At 48.0% G+C, this 10,837-nt stretch overlaps 1 long non-coding RNA gene across 1 annotated transcript; it reads right to left on the reverse strand.

Annotated features, from left to right (window-relative positions):
- Positions 1–1,704: 1,704 nt before the first annotated feature.
- Positions 1,705–4,204, reverse strand: LOC309641489. Its single transcript, XR_014252633.1, has 2 exons — positions 3,032–4,204; positions 1,705–2,726 (listed from the first exon to the last, which is right to left on the reverse strand). It is a non-coding gene; the product is annotated as an uncharacterized lncRNA (long non-coding RNA).
- Between the last annotated feature and the right edge of the window lie 6,633 nt (positions 4,205–10,837).

The raw sequence follows: 10,837 nt of genomic DNA on the forward strand, positions 1-10,837 counted from the left end.
AGACCCGACACAGCCAAATAAATAACAGTTTTAAAAAAAGAAGCACTTCCCTATTCTTTAAAATAAATAAATAAATAAAATAAAGAGGAGAATTATCCAAGAGTGTGTAAAATAGAATAGCAGCACTGGTATTAGGACTTCTGAGCCCTGATTTCATTCTTCCCCTGGGCTCTAGGAACCTCCTCTGCACCCCCAGAAGCCCAAAGCCAGGGAAGGAGGCAAAATCTGTCCTCAACTCCCCCCTTATCCTCTACTCTGTCCACAATCTCCTGTCCTGCCCTCACTGTAAAATTGCATCTCCATCCATCTGCCTGCCTGACCCTTCCGAACAGTTACTGGTCAACTGGAGAACAGGAGAGCAGCTTATGGCCACAGGATGCTAAGTGAACCTTCCTCCTCATGGTGTGGCCTAGAGACCTGACTCAGAATCACCTGGGGGCCCATTAAAAAGCAGATTTCAGTGCTCCACCTAGATCTTCTGAATCCCTAGAATTCTGCATTTTAACAAACTTCCTAGGTGATTTTTAATGCACATGAAAATTTGAGCAGGGACGTCCCTGGCGGTGGTTAAGACTTTGCCTTCTGATGCAGGGGGTACTGGTTTGATCCCTGGTCGGGGAGCTAAGATCCCACATGCCTCGCTGCCAAAAAACCAAAACATAAAACAGAAGCAATATTGTAACAAATTCAATAAAGACTTTAAAAATGGTCCACATCAAAAAAAAAAATCTTAAAAAAAAAATCTGAGCATACCTGGATTGATTTTTTTCTTTAAATTGTCCACTTCCCCCTCCCCCCTGCCATTTTATTTTGATTTTCAAACCCAGAGAAAAGTCAAGAGAATATTGGGACTTCCCTGGTGGTGCAGTGGTTAAGAATCCGCCTGCCAATGCAAGGGACACGGGTTCGAGCCCTGGTCCGAGAAGATCCCACATGCCACGGGACAACTAAGCCCGTGCGCCACAACTCCTGAGCCTGAGTGACACAACTACTGAAGCCGGTGTGCTAGAGCCCGTGCTCTGCAACAAGAGAAGCCACCGCAGTGAGAAGCCCACGCACCTCAACGAAGAGGGGCCCCCACTCATCGCAACTAGAGAAAGCCCGCGCACAGCAACGAAGACCCAACGCAGCCAAAAATAAATAATAAATAAATTTATTTTTAAAAAAGAGAATATTGCTATCGACACCAATATATCTTTTCCCAGGGTATAACAATTACCAGTTGTTAATATTTTGCCACAGTTCCTTTGAAAGTAATTTCCAGACATTATGTCTTACCCCTAAGTACTTCAGCATGCATCTCATAAGAATAAGGACATTTTCCTATATAACCACAGTACTATTAACCCCCCAAGAAACTTAACATTGATACAACAGTGTTATCTAATATATAGTTTATATTCATATTCCCTAACCCTACAATGATCCCAATAATGTCCTTCATAGCTGTTTTCGCCTGATCCAGGACTCAAAGATAAAGAATTGTATTTGGTTGTCACCTGGGCAGGGATAAGTCTGGGATGAACTTGGCATGTTTGCGGGACTGTAGAAAGGTGAGGCTGGAGTGAGATGGCTGGGAGGAGAGAAGGGAAGGTGACGTGAGAGGAGTGGGGAGGAGTCAGACCACAGGCTTTCTAAATCAGAGGAAAGGGTTTATAGCTTATTTTTTAAATTTATTTTTAAAATAAATTTATTTATTTTTAATATTTATTTATTTATTTATTTATTTATTTATCTAGGCTGTACCAGGTCTTAGCTGTGGTACTCGGGATCTTCGTTGTGACATGTGGACTCTTAGTTGCGGCACGCGTGCAGGATCTAGTTGCCCGACCAGGGATCGAACCTGGACCCCCTGCATTGGGAGCACGGACCACCAAGGAAGTCCCTATAGCTGATTTTAAATGCAATGAAAAGCCACTGAAGGGTTTTATTTTATTTTTATTTATTTATTTATTTTTAATAAATTTATTTTATTTATTTATTTTTGGCTGTGTTGAGTCTTCATTTCTGTGCATGGACTTTCTCTAGTTGCGGTGAGCGGGGACTACTCTTCGTTGCAATGCGCAGGCTTCTCATCGCGGTGGCTTCTCTTGTTGCAGAGCACGGGCTCTAGGCATGCAGGCTTCAGTGGTCGTGGTGCATGGGCTCAGTAGTTGTGGCTCGTGGGCTCTAGAGCGCAGGCTCAGTAGTTGCGGCGCATGGGCTTGGTTGCTCCGCAGCATGTGGGATCTTCCCGGACCAGGGCTCGAACCCGTGTCCCCTGCATTGGCAGGCGGATTCTTAACCACTGCGCCACCAGGGAAGCCCCCACTGGAGGGTTTTAAGCAGAGGAATGACTTGATCAGGTTTATGACTTTAAAGGGTCAATCTGAAGACAATTTCAGATTTGGGACATTCTATCAGATGATTCCTAGGCTCTAAGAAGTCAAAGCCATTTTTTTAAAAAGTGAGTGTATTAGTTTTCTAGGGATGTCATAAGAAGTTACCACAAACGTGGTGGCTTAAAACAATAGAAATTTATTCTTTCACAGTTCTGGAGACTGAAAGTCCAAAATCAAGATATTGGTAAGGCATATTCCCAAAGCCTCTAGGTGAGAATCCTTCCTTGCCTCTTCCAGCTTCTGGTGGCTCCAGGAGATCCCTGGCTGCAGCTGTATTGTTCTAATCTCTGCCTCTGCCTTCACATGACCTTCTCCTCTTCTGTGTCTATGTCTTCTCTTTCCTTCCTATAAAGAAATTGTCACTGGATTTGGGGACCCTCGTAACCCAGGACGATCTCAAGGTCCTTAACTACATCTTGCAAAGACCCTTTTTCCAAATAAGGTCATATTCACTGGTTCTGGGATATGGACATATCTTTTTTGGGGGGGGGCCTCCAGTCAACCCACTACAGTGGGAGATTGTTCTAGACAAGAGACTAAGAGATATAACAACTAAATTCAATGTTCAAACTTAAATTGGATCCTAGATTTGAAGAAGAAAAAGGCTACTGGAGAAATTTGTGTATTATATGCTATGGAATGATTATTACCGCTTTTAGGTATGAGGACGGGAATGCGGTTGTATAAGAGAAGGTTCTTGTTCTTAGGAGGTGCCTGCAGGAGCATTTAGGGGTGAAGTGTCACATTGTCCACAACCTTCCTTCTAGTGGGTTAGTTCCATTGTCCTCGATATCGTTATGGTGCAAGGCAGTGGTCTGGCTACTGGGTAAGTGTGACCGAGAAGGAGCAGAGTTAGTCACAGCGCTTATTAGAATAGAACCCGGGCTTCTCATCCTGGTCTCCGCTTGATTCTGCAGGTCTCTTATAAGAGACTGTGCCTGATACGAATCTCTTGAGCGCATGCTCATGCCTGAGATGAGACAGGACAGGGCTCCTGCCCCTCAGACCAGCCACCAGGAGACTCCTTTTTGCAATCATAACACTCTGCCATCTACGTTCCCCCCACCTCCTGCAGGGAGAGGCCAGGTGGCAGCTGAACAGACAAGTTCAAAGAGTCTGATGCCCTACAAATGGCCCTGTCTGCCCTCTGCCTGCAGGCCACACAGGTGCTCATCTGACAGCTGGGTCTGGCTGGGCCCAAGCTTTCAGAGTTTTCAGAGCCTGTGGATCTCCCAGCCATTGAGGGCCAATTGTCAGCATCTGTTAGATGTTGTCTCACTCTCCAGGTGAATTCTCTCCGCCACACACTGTTGTGTTGGCACCTGGCCGGAGGGGAAGGAGGTGATGGAGGAAATGAGGATGGGGAAGGAGGAGATGAGTGAGAGAGGGAAGGGAGAAATGGAAGTGGAGGGAGAAGATGAGGGTGGGGAGAGAGGGGAGCAGTGGGGGAGAGTAAAAGAAACCAAATGGGCCAGAGAAGGAGAAAAAGCCGCTCAGGCTTTTTCCTTTCAAGGATCCAAGGGCCCCCCACACAAGAGAATAACTGGTCAAATGACCCCTGTTCATACCCTGGAGCCCCCAGAACCTGGCCTGGTCCCTCTCCCAAGAGTCCCCCAGTGCCACCCCCTTGTCTGCAAGGGCAGCTCAAAGCTCCTTAGGCTCTGGAAGATTTGGGACTGCCCCGGGGCTGAGCTCCTTCTGGCTGGTTCTTCCAGAGTGGGCCTCCTTGGTCTTCTGTATCAGAAGGTATCTATGTCTTCTGATCCACAGATCAGGCTATGGCTCCATTCACCGCTGCATGTAAAAGGGAAGAAGGTTTTTCAGGCCTGCAGACGTTTTCTGTGTGCTTTTAATCTGTGGCTTAAGTCCATCCAAGACTCCTGGAAAGACTGAAAGGAAGCAGCAGATCAGTTTGGTTGACCAGGCACTGCAGACAGAGGAAGGCCAAAAACCAAAGAAAGGAAGGGAGGCGTGGAATCTTTACTCTCCCAGGCCAGTGATTGCACTGGAAAGGGGATTATACAATTTTAAGAGTTTTAATATTTTTATTATTTCACTAAACGCTTCTATGAACTATTGCATGAGGCTTTTATATTAGTTAGAATACTTTTGGCAGGAAGCAATAGAAGACCCAACTCAAAATGACCCAACAATAAAAGGATTATTATCTCACATGATGAAAAATCCAGAGGGAGAGAGGTTTCAGGACTAGTTATTGAGGGGCTCAACATCCTATCCAGGACCCAGGTTCTTTGCATCTTTCTGTTCTGTTAGGCTGGGAATGTTAGCTTTTGCCCTCATATCTGTGCAGTTGTGGTCACAAGATAACTGTGGCAACTTCAAGTATCATGTGCTCACAAAATAATGTCAAAGGTTCAAAAGAGAAAATCCTTTCCGTGTTCCTTTTTTTTTTTTTTTAATATAAGCAGGCTATTTTTTTTTTTAACTCTAAAATATTTATTTATTTATTTATTTAGGCTGCACTGGGTCTTAGTTGCTGCACACGGGATCTTTTAGTTGCGGCATGCATGCAGGATCTAGTTCCCCGACCAGGGATCAAAGCCAGGCCCCCAGTATTGGGAGCAAGAAGTCTTACCCACTGGACTACCAGGGAAGTGCCCCCTGTGTTCCTTTTTTTTAAAAAGTAAATTTATTTATTCATTTATTTTTGGCTGCGTTGGGTCCTCATTGCTGCGCACGGGCTTTCTCTAGCTGCCACGAGCTGGGGCTACTCTTCGCTGCGGTGCGCGGGCTTCTCATTGCGGTGGCTTCTCTTGTTGTGGAGCACGGGCTCTAGGCACGCGGGCTTCAGTAGTTGTGGCTCACAGGCTCTAGAGCTCAGGCTCAGTAGTTGTGGCACACAAGCTCAGTTGCTCCACGGCATGTGGGATCTTCCCAGACCAGGGCTCTAACCAGTGACCCCTTCATTGGCAGGCGGATTCTTAACCACTGTGCCATCAGGGAAGCCCCGCTGTGTTCCTTTTTAAGAGCAAGGAAATTCTTCCAAGAATATCTTCCCATCAATCCCCATCCAGAAGACTTTACCTCCCCTCTCATTTGCATAATTGCATCACCTGCTGCTTCCTTAACCAGTCCCAGGCAAGAGAACTGGAATTACCTTGATGAGCTTAGACTAAGATTTGCCCTGGTGGTGGAGGGGCCCAGAGGGTGTGTTGGCAAATAAAACCACCGGCTGGGAATGGCTTTGGGGTAGATATGCGATAATGGCTGCCACAATTGCCCACCTCTTCTGACATGCGGCATATACTGCCTTGAATTAGGATTGTGCCTATGTGATCTGTCTCTAAAAACTGATGGGGACAAAAAAGCTAAATATATTCCCTATAGAACCCAGCACAGTGACTTGCACCAAACAGGTTCTTCAAAAATAATGAATAAATTAAACTTAAAAACTGCAATAATTGTTATAATAGTATAATTGGACAAGATTACCTTTGTCAAAGACATTTCAGTATTAGTTTACTGTTGGGCTAGACATCTCCAGTGAGCCAAATGAAATATTTAATAAGAAGAGAGTGGAGCGGGGGGAAGGGGATGAAGTGTGACAGCAATGAGATTGTACTTATACCCACCTCCCCAATGAATTAAACTAATTTGTGAATGTAGACAAAATTCCCATGTAATTAGGAATGCTTTATATTCTGTTCTCTTTTTTATAAGAGAGAGAAAAAGAAGTCTTCTGGTGGGGAGACCAGTGTTCAAAAGCATTTCCTGTATTATGACTAAAGAAGACATGTCTCTAGTTCTGTAAGACTCTGCTGCTGAACAGTTTTCTCCTGCTGCAGAATCAGAGGGACCATCAGAGGAGGAAATAACAGTTTTTCCAGAACCTGATCAGGGCTGACAAACTCAGAGACACCAATCTCTTGCAATGAATGGGGCAGTGACAGGCTAATAAGGTGTCAGCAAAGGGGACTTTCTCCACGGGACTGAAGATGGGAACCTTCCCCACCCTAACACACTGGGTGTATTTTCCCTTCACCTTCTGCTGCCCTGTGACTGCCAGACAGATACTGTGGCAGTGGGCTGCAGGAGCCATCTGCCTGGGTCATCTCTGCCAGCTTCACCTTGTGGCCTTGGTTGGCAGGAGCTGACCATCCTGGCCCCAGTGCTTAGGGGAGCCATGCTTCAGGTGAGAGCTGTCCTGTCTGCACGAGTCCAGCCAGGTGGTAGCAGCTATCCACCAAGGACAGACTCCGTATCTCTACGATCTGAGAATTGATGCCCTGAGATCAGAAGGAGGCCTGAAATAAAGGTCCCCTCACTAGGAAGCTGCAGCCTGGACAGTGGCGACCAGCTGACTTTGCCCCTCTGGATCAGTGTGCTGCCACCTGGTCCCAGGAATGGGGCTCCTGGGAGGCGATCTGACAATAGCAGAACGAGATCTCCTTTCTCCAACAGCTGTTCCACCTAGAGCTCCACACAAGGGCTGGCCTCCGTGTCCCTTCTCCCTGAGAACTGGACAGGCTGCCAGGCACGGTGACGACTTCCCCTCCGTGTGCTCGGAGGCTGCTCGGCAGAGTGGAGTGCTGCTTTGGAGTCAGAGTTCTGGGCTCAGATTTCAGTTCGGGCCACTTGCTCTGTAGCCTTAAGCTAGATGCTTAATTGCTCCAAGGTTTGATTTCCTCAGCTGTGGAAAGGGGTGTGATGACATCACCTCACGGGTGCTGTGAAGATCATGAAACACCCAAGACGTGAAAGGGTCTTCCTGCCACCCTGACAGAGCCTCCTCCCCTCCCTCCCACAACCCCAGGCAGGGCTGCCACACCACACCTTCCAGAAGTCAGAGGCCTGAAGACAGGCTCTCTTTAAGCTCTACCCCATCTGGCCACCTCTGGCCTGAGAGCGGGCTGTTTGACAGATTCCTACTGGAGCAGAGACATCTGCCAGCTGTCTCCCAAACACTTGGGATGACAGGTAGACCAGCCAGCACACTGGTCCTCGCAGCTATTCTCTCCTCCTCCTCACCCCAACTTGAACCACAGCTCTGCTGGAGTGCCCACTGGCCTCTCCCAGGGTGGGCAGCCTCCGTGGGGTGGAAGCAGATTGCTCCACGGATCAGGTCAGGTGAGGGCAGCGTATAAGCTGCACAGCCAGAATCTGGGGCCCTAGCCAGTCTTGGAGCTGCACCCTCTTAGGCTTTCTCCATTTATCCCCATCAAGCCTCAGTGGCCTCAGCAATGGCTGCAGTTCTGAGCCCAGACTTTCCATTTGTGCTCAAGGGCAGATCAGATGATTGTCATCCACAAAGCAGTGACCTAGACCTTGGGGTATGTTTGTTCTTGCTGCAGGCTAACTTCTATTCACTCTCTCGCCAGCACAGGAGGGAGAAATCATCACTGCAAGGACAGATCCCTCCCCAATCTCTGGCACTTTGCTCTTTCAATTCTTCAGGCTCTGTTCTACCGGAATATTTTTTCTCAGCTAAACTCTTCTTTCACCTTCTTTCCCTGCCACACCGTAGAGGCTGCTTAAAGGTTTCCAACCCTTTTCACATCTTGGCAGAAGATAATTCACCTGTAAGGCTTACAGAGGTCATTGGAGGGGCTCGCTACTGGCCAGGGGTGACCGGCCCAGGGGCTTCAGGCTCTTAGTTTCCACCAGGCTGTTCTGAAGGCTGAGGGATGATAATCGGCAAGGCCTGAATCCCATTTCAGGGCACCCAGCTTGGTACATGTGGGTTCAGAGAATGGACCTTTCAGGTGTTGTGGGGTATCATGCCCAGCTGAAGCTGGATGATTTATCTGTTCCTTCTCACACCCGAATGTCCTCTTCCCTCCAGAGCTCGCACTGTGGCAATCAGCAGATACCCCAGGTTGGGAAGGTCTCTGAGTACAGCTGGGGTGACCAGCCACTCCAAGGCTCATTTTCACCCCAGAACTCCCATGCTCAGGCTGCAGAAGGAATGTGGCCCATCATTTTGAGTAGCAATAGCTGACTTTGTACTCAAGGATGGGGCTGGGCTGGGCCTTGCCCTGAAGGGCATAAGACCACGGTTGCTCTCATGATGAATGCTGCAAGACCCTTCCAAGCACAAAGTCGAAACAGCACAGGCTGGAAGCTGTGCTGTGCTCCAAGACAGAATGTGCTTTTTTTTTTCTTTTCTTTTTTTTTTCTGGTGTGCTTCATGGCTTGCAGGATCTTCGTTCCCCAACCAGGGATTGAACCCTCGTCCTTGGCAGTGAAAGCGCCAAGTCCTAACCACTGGACTGCCAGGGAATTCCCAGAATGTGCATTGTATTTATTTATTTGTTTGTTTATTTTTGGCTGCGTTGGGTCTTCGTTGCTGTGCCTTCATTGCTGTGCGCAGGCTTTCCCTAGTTGTGGAGAGCGGGGGCTGCTCTTCATTCCGGTGCGCGGGCTTCTCATTCCAGTGGCTTCTCTTGTTGCGGAGCACGGGCTCTAGGCGTGCGGGCTTCAGTAGTTGTGGCGCGCGGGCTCTAGAGCGCAGGCCCAGTAGTTGTGGCGCACAGGCTTAGTTGCTCCACAGTATGTGGGATCCTTCCGGACCAGGGATCGAACCTGTGTCCCCTGCATTGGCAGATGGATTCTTAACCACTGTGCCACCAGGGAAGCCCCAGAATGTTCATTTTTAAAATGCTCTCCTTGGCACGGTGGATAGGACCCCGCGCTCCCAATGCAGGGGGGCCTGGGTTCGACCCCTGGTCAGGGAACTAGATCCCACATGCATGCCGCAACTAAGAGTTCACATGCCACAGCTGAAGAGCCCACCTGCCCCAACTAAGACCTAGTGCAACCAAATAAATAAATAAATATTTTAAAAAATAAAATGCTCTCCTTAAAGACTAAGGGGGCAGAGGTGAGCAATGGGTAAGAGATGAAAACACCAGGAGGAAAAGAAAGATGGTAACGGAGCACCATCGGAATAAGCTCAGGTGAACAGGTCTGCACCCAGCTCCCCCCTCCTGCCACTTGTTTGGCCTCCCCTCTCAGGCCAGGACCTAAGCACCAAAGCTGGCTCCTCCCTTCGGCATGACCTGGCCCTCTGATCACCCTTGTCATTTTTCATTGCTCGGTTCAACATTATAGGCCACACCACTGGTCCCTGAGCACCAATCACCAACTCTCCAGCCACCCGCACATTCATGTGCATTCTTCCCCCACCCTCAACTTCTCATAGTTGCCTCCTGCCCCCACCTCAAGAACCACACTGCTTCCAACAGGTTCTCGGAATAGGGTCCGAATTAGGGAGCTCTCCTCTCCAATCTTTCTTACACACACATTCCTTCAGTTTTCCTTATTATTCCCCTACTTCAAATATTCCCAATGACATACACTGGGTCAAGGACCAACACCATAACAACCTGAGACTATTGTAATTTTGTGTCTCGGCCTGCTCCACTTTCTCCAAGCAGTAACTTCTACTTATTTATTTAGCTGTGCCGGGTCTTCATTGCAGTACTTGGGATCTTAAATTGTGGCATTCGAACTCTTAGTTGTGGCATGTGGGATCTAGTTCCCTGACCAGGGATCGAACCCATGCCCCCTGCATTGGGAGCACGGAGTCTTAGCCACTGGACCACCAGGGAAGTCCCCAAGCAGTAACTTCTTTTTTTTTTTTTTAGGACTGTAGCATTTTTTAAAAATTAATTAATTAATTTATTTATTATTTTTGGCTGTGTTGGGTCTTCGTTTCTGTGCGAGGGCTTTCTCTAGTTGCGGCGAGCGGGGGCCACTCTTCATCACAGTGCGCGGGCCTCTCACTGTCGCGGCCTCTCTTGTTGCAGAGCACAGGCTCCAGACGCGCAGGCTCAGTAGTTGTGGCTCACAGGCCTAGTTGCTCCGCGGCATGTGGGATCTTCCCAGACCAGGGCTTGAACCCGTGTCCCCTGCATTGACAGGCAGATTCTCAACCACTGCACCACCAGGGAAGCCCCAGCAGTAACTTCTTAAAGCACAATCTTATCTGCCATTGTAGGTTTTGGCTAAGTATGGAATAAATCAGCACAATTCCAAGCCCTCCCCATATGACTCCAATATTTTATGAATAATGACGGCAATAGTTCTGGCAGCCTGGCTGGCGACTTGAATTTTGGCTCCACCATTTATTAGCTATGTTACCTAACCCCTTGCTACTCCATATATGGTCTCAGCCGACCAAGAACACCTGGGAGCTTTAAAAAAAAAAGAAAAAAGGCAGTATCTGAAGCTTCACCTCAGACCTACAGATTCAGATCTGCAGGAGATTCACATCCACATTGAAGTTTGAACACTGGCCCAATGTGAGCCTGTTGCCTCACAAAATGATTTTATAACCAGTCATCAATTCAGGTCTAAGTGAAATAGACAAACCCCTTGGCACAGTACACAGAAGCCACTTGAAACACTGAGCAAATGATAAGATGGAAACTGCCAGCCTCCTCCATCCCAAACTGGCCTTGAATAAGCAGAGCAAATATTTACTATGATACAGC

This window comes from Balaenoptera physalus (genome assembly GCF_965194825.1).
Source record: "Balaenoptera physalus genome assembly, chromosome: 13".
In the NCBI taxonomy this organism is placed as follows: Eukaryota; Metazoa; Chordata; class Mammalia; order Artiodactyla; family Balaenopteridae; genus Balaenoptera; species Balaenoptera physalus.